Source organism: Ovis aries, chromosome 14 (genome assembly GCF_016772045.2).
Source record: "Ovis aries strain OAR_USU_Benz2616 breed Rambouillet chromosome 14, ARS-UI_Ramb_v3.0, whole genome shotgun sequence".
NCBI lineage: Eukaryota > Metazoa > Chordata > Mammalia > Artiodactyla > Bovidae > Ovis > Ovis aries.
Window position 1 is genome coordinate 2,529,173 of NC_056067.1, and position 6,623 is coordinate 2,535,795.

A 6,623-nucleotide genomic window follows, 5' to 3' on the forward strand; every position below is an offset into this window, starting at 1 on the left:
GCTTTGTGGTTGACTTTTTATTTTGTCAACTGGGATATTTCCAAATCATTTATTAAATTGACTTCTTCATGTAATTAATGGTTAAAGACTTGAAATTAGCCATCTTTGAGTTCATATTAATTATTTAATATATATTTAAAAATTGTTTACAGTTAAGAGTAGTGTCTTTTGACTGTTTTTACAGTATACTGCAAATAGAGGTTGTTTTTGTTGTTCATTTGTTTGTGCCCTACTATTTGCAACCCCTTTGCAAAGCCTCTTTGCAATGGACTGTAGCACGCCAAGCTTCCCTGTCCTTCACTATCTCCTGGAGTTTGCTCAAACTCATGGCCACTGAGTCAATGATGCTATCTAACTATCTCATCCTCTGTTGACCCCTTCGCCTCCTGCTTTCTATCTTTCCCAGCATCAGGGTCTTTTCCAATGAGTTGGCTTTTCTTGTGGTGGCCAAAGTACTGGTAAATGGGGAAATTTACCCAAGCTCAAAAGATACATCAACTGTCTCTCTCCTGGTTCATTACCACCAAAGACATATCAATCACTGAGGAAAGTGCAACTCATTACATTGACAGAGAGGGACTCTTGTAGGAACTTTTTACATGAAAAAGTGAAAATGAGACCAACTCCATTCAAAATTAGTGGAAGAAGAAAACAGAACTTGAGAATCAACACATCTCAACTGACAAAAATTGCCAGCAAAAATCTCCCCTGAAGCAGAATAAGACTGTGCCATAGCACCCCAAAATAGCATGGAGAATTTTAAAAGAAAACACCGAAAATGGGATATTCAAAAATTAAGAACAAAAATGGACAAAAACCAAAAGTGTCCATTAGAGTTGGCTCAGCTGATGTCAGAAATGGCTAATAAGTTAAAATGATCCCAAGGGAGAATAGATTTGAATTAAAAATTTGAAAGACAGCATTAAAGAAAGTCAGAAAAAGCAATAATTAAAATTAAATGAAAGAAATAAATTGGGTCAGAGAAAAGAGTAACTGAAATGAAAGAAATTTCTTACATATTTTCTATGAACAAATCATCCATTTATTATTTATGTCTAAGTTCAATATTTTATATACATTATATTTTTTGAATCATTTGAAAGAAGGTTATATGCAAAGATATTTACTTGCTAACCGCAATAGAGTTATCAAATTCAGGGAACTTAGCATCAAGTAATACTGCTGCCTATTCTATAGGTCATATTCCAAGTATATCAGTTGTTCCATAATATCCTTCTTAAAGCTACTTTTATAATAAAAAGGATCTAGTTCAGGATCTCATATTACAGTTAACTGTCATGTCTCCATAGTCTCTTGATCAAGAAGAGTTCCTCAGCCTTCCTTGGTCTTTCATGAAAATTACCGGCCAGATATTTTCTAGAATATTCCTCAGTTTGGGTGTCTTTGCTATTTCCCCGTGAATGAATTGAGGTTTGGGATTGAATACGACATGAGTGTTATGTGTCCTGACGTAATTACATCTGAATCTTTTGTTGATGTTTTGCCTCTGTGATCCTCAGTTTGATCACTTGGTTAAGTTGTTACCTATTTTTTCCACTATACATTTATTTTATTTTGTAATTAGCTAAAAAAGTGTTGGAAGATACTCAAATGCTTTGTAAATGTCCTCGTTTTCAAGTCTTTTCCCCAATTTATCTTAAGCATCCAATCATGATTCTTGCCTAATGCTGAGGTGTTTCAGGCTCATCTGGTGGCTACCCCACAATTTTCCCAAGAGAGAGGAGTGGCATTTAGAAACCGAGGCCTGGAATCCAGTCCTTCTGGGGTGTCACTGGCTTTGGGTCCTTCACTAGAAACAGCTGAAGTCATATTTTTCTGTTGCTTCTAATTGCAGTCCATTCAATAGTGTCCTTTGACTTTGCTCGTTCAGTACCTGTTTCTTACTTCTTCTATAGCAAGAAACTGGACTCACAATAATATCTATGTATTTTCTCATTTGTTCAGTCCTGCAATACACACAAAGTCGTTTTCATTTATCAACAGTGCCAATGAGTTTTCCTGTGTGTTTGTGCCAATTTACACTCCTGTGATTTATGCTATCTCCAGTTGTTCACATCCTCACCAGAGCTTTAGGAATGCTAGTATTTCTTGCATTGTTTATTTCTAGCTCTTCCAGTTTGTGTACAGTGGTATATCATTGTGGTTTTAATTTTCATTTGTATATTCTTGATGAAACCTAGACAGCATATTGAAAAGCAGAGATATTACTTTGTCAACAAAGGTCTGTCTAGTCAAGGCTATGGTTTTTCCAGTGGTCACGTATGGATGTGAGAGTTGGACTATAAAGAAAGCTGAGCGCCGAAGAATTGATGCTTTTGAACTGTGGTGTTGGAGAGGACTATTGAGAGTCCCTTGGACTGCAAGGAGATCCAACCAGTCCATCCTAAAGGAGATCAGTCCTGGGTGTTCATTGGACGGACTGATGCTGAAGCTGAAACTCCAATACTTTGGCCACGTGATGTGAAGAGCTGAGTCATTGGAAAAGGCCCTGATGCTGGGAAAGATTGAGGGCAGGAGGAGAAGGGGACGACAGAGGATGAGATGGTTGGATGGCATCACCGACTCAATGGACATGGGTTTGGGCGGACTCTGGGAGTTTTGATGGATAGGGAGGCCTGGTGTGCTGCATGCAAAGAGGTGGACATGACTGAGCAACTGAACTGAACTGATGAGGTTTCAACCTATTCATTTGTTTATTTGCCATCTGGATATCTTTTTTGGGGGGAGAGGGAGGTAAAGTATATGTTAACTTTTTCTATTGCATTGTCTGTCTTTTTGTATAGCCTATATACACACACTGACATATAAACATTCTAGATAAGAGTAATTTGTGGCATATGTTTTTGAAAATAATTCCAACCTCATCAGTATTTTCCCCCTATGTTTTTATCATGAAAACTTTATCATTTTGCCTTTAATGTTTAGATTTTTAAGACTTCTAGAATGCTTTTGTGTATTGTATGAGGAGGGGTTGAGAATAATTTTTCCATGTTGAAATCCAAGTGATACATTTCCTTGTATTGAAAGGACCTTTCTTTCTAGCACTTCATTGAAGTGTTCCCACATGTGTACCAATTATATAGCTATGCTTTTGAACTCTATTCCATTAATTGGAATATTTTTTCTATCTTTGTGTCATGCCTCATTGTCTTAATTACTATAGTTTTATAAGTCTTTAAAAAAATTCTGTTTTTAATTGGAGGATAGTTACTTTACAATACTGTGATGGTCTCTGCCATACATCCACATGAATCAGCCATAGGTATACATCTGTCCCCTCCCTCTTGATCATCCCTTCCTATAAGAAGTCTTTTTTTAATAGAAATTATTTTTTAAAATTTATTTTTAATTGAAAGATAATTGCTTTACACTATTGCGTTGCTTCCTGTCCTTCATCAGCATGAATCAGTCATAGATACACATATGTCCCCTTCTTCTTGAACCTCCCTCCCTATAACAAGCCTTAATACCTAGTAAGGTGAATCCTTCAACTTTGTTTACTTTAAAAATTGTCTTCAGTATCTGTGGACTTTAAATTCACATACATATTTTAATATCAGTTTTCAATTTATACCAAATAAAAATACAGCTGGGATTTCCTTTTGGATTGTATTGAATGAATATATCAGTTTAGAAATGATTATTATCTCTCTAATATATAAAATCCATAAACATTGTCCTATTTGTTTAGCTCTTTTACATTTTCTCTCAATAATGTCTTCAGTTTTCTGTGCAGTATTACATATATTTTGTTAGGGTAATCTGTGAGTATTCTTTATGCTTTTATAACTATCACTTAAAAAACTCATTTTCTACTTCTTCCTGGTAGATAATAATGGGACTTTTTCTTTCTGACTTTAATGAGCAATTTTTCTAGATTCATTTATTCATTTTAATAGTTTTTCTGTGGAATATGTTTGGATATGCCAGATAAACAACTGTATGGTCTGTGCCCAATCACAGGAATATTTACTTTTCCATTTTTATGCTTCGGTTGTTTTACTTACCTCTGTGCACAGCCAAGGACCTAGACTACGGTGTGGAGGAGACAAGGTGAGAGAGGGTTCTTATCGTATTCCTGACCATAGGAGGTGAGGTTTCAATATTTTGCTGTTAAACATGATGTTTGTTGCACGTATTTTTGTAGATTATGAATCTCAAATCAAACTAATGTCAGATTCTTCTATTCATTCTATAATGAATTTTTTCAAGTGCTTTTCCTGACGTCTATCGAGAAGATCTTTCGATTTTCTTTTCTTCTTCTAGTGTAGTGAGTTGTTTGACTTTTCCTCTCCCTCCCATTCTTCTTTCTTTTCTTTCTCCCTCCCTCTTCTTCCATCCTTCCTTCTTTCCCTCCCTCCCTATTTTCTTTCCTTCTTTGGCCGTGGGAACAATGTTGCATTCCTGGAATAAATTTCAACATCTTGAAATGTATCACATTTTTAATATATTCATGGCATATTGAAATCAATTTTGCAACTACATTCATGATGGATACTAGACTTTTCTTGCAATGTTCTGTTCAGATTTTAATGTGAAAGTTAGGTTGGCATCATTACATAAATTGGGGCCAGATGCCCTCCTTATTTTGGATTAAAAAACCCTTCTGGCCTTTGTATCACACAAATTATCAGATGCCTAAAGGAAAAGGGGCCCAGAATGTTAAGGTCATGTCTCTGGGCTTTGTTTCTCTCCAGTAACATGTTCCTTGAGTTCTGGCTGCCTTGGTAGCTCTCTGATATCTGCAACTTGATGTTTTCTATTTTATTCATCTTTTAAAGATTTTCTTGGTGAGAGGTTCATTTTTGCTGCAGACTGGCCCATCATGGTTGGAAGTGGAAGCCTCCCTCATTTTTAATCCCCATCTCCAGTTCTTGCCATTTTTCATAAGGGGCAGATAGATCAAGAATCTTTCAGCCTGGGTGTTACAAGTATTCATTAGAGACTTTTAGACTGCTGTCTGTGCTCACCTTCTCATGGTTGAATGCCTTAGGAATGAAGAAGAATATTTACCGAGACAAATGCTTCTGTCAGCTTGACAATGCTCTTTTCAAATGGAGTGCCTCTCAAAGCCAGCTCTGTATGGTTCATTACCCAGTTGTTGCCCTACCCTCATCTTCAAAGATTTGCTTTAGATGATGCTAGTCTGCAGAGGTTTCTGTTTTCTGGTATATATAAGTTTTAGTTGTGTTAGAAGTTTTAGAAAAGTTGAGAAACTTGTTCTTGGTTTCACTAATGAAGAATGCTTATTTAAATTTTGATTAGAACCTCTTATAAACATGCCCTGGAAGGATTTCTTTGGGTAAAACCTGGACAGATGTTAAATCAGGCAGCAAGGCACACATACACACAACCTAATTCTAAAAGGTGAAATCAAAATTTTAGCGGATAATATTTTTACAGAGTGATGTCAGCAAGATGGCATGAGTCCCCCATTTGTATTTCTGCTCAGCAGTCATAATTTGCAGCCATCTTGGGCAATAGGGCCTTAGTGGAGGATTTGGAATCTAGGTAGGAGACTGTTAAATACCACTGAAGCAAAAAGACCAATGAGGGCTGTTTTGCGAAGGCAAACCCATGGCGCAGGCTGCTTAACTGCCAGACATCATCCTAGCTAGACCCAGAAACAACTTCTTTCTCTGTGAGTATGATTACACCCTTCTTTGGCCTTGGCCCTGCCACCAACACCATTTGTTACATGATCCTGCAGGAGCTGTGCCTGCCTGTGCCTCAGGTACAGACTAACGGAACAGCATCAAGAGCCCAGAAATCAACCCACACATATGTTTTGTTGTTAAGCCACTAAGTTGTGTCCAACCCTTTTGCCAAACATACATAGTCAACTCATAATTAACAGGGGAACCAAGAATACTCGATGGAGGAAGAATAGTCTCTTCAATAAATTGTGTTGAGAAAACTGAATACTCACATGCAAAAAAAAGAAATTGGACCCCCCATCTTACACCACTCACAAAATTAACTCAAAATAGATTAAGAACTAACATGTAAGACATGAAAGCATAAAACCCCTAGGTGAAAGCATGGGAAAAAGCCCTTTGACACTGGTGTTGGCAACAATGTTTTGGATATGACATCAAAACTGCAAGTGACAAAAATCAGCAGTGGGTCTACAACAAACCTCTGTACAGCAAAAGAAACAGTCAACAAAATGAAAAAGCAGCCTATGGAATGGGAGAAAAATATTTGCCAACATCTATCCACTAGGAGGTTACTATCCAAGAAATATAAGGTACTCATACAACTCAATAATAAAAGCCAAGTAACCTGATTAGAAAACAGGCAGAAGAACTGAATAGACATTTTCCCTAAGAGGACATACAAGTGACAAATGGGCATATGAAAAAGTGCTTATTACTATTCATCGTGTAAATGCAATCAAAACCATAGTGAGATATTACCTCAAAGATGTTAAACTAAGTTGCTTCAGTCCTGTCTGACTCTGTGTGACCCCATAAATGGCAGCCCACCAGGCTCCACTGTTCCGGGGACTCTCCAGGCAAGAACACTGGAGTGGGTTGCCATTTCCTTCTCCAATGCATGAAAGTGAAAAGTGAAAGTGAAGTCGCTCAGTCGTGTCCGAC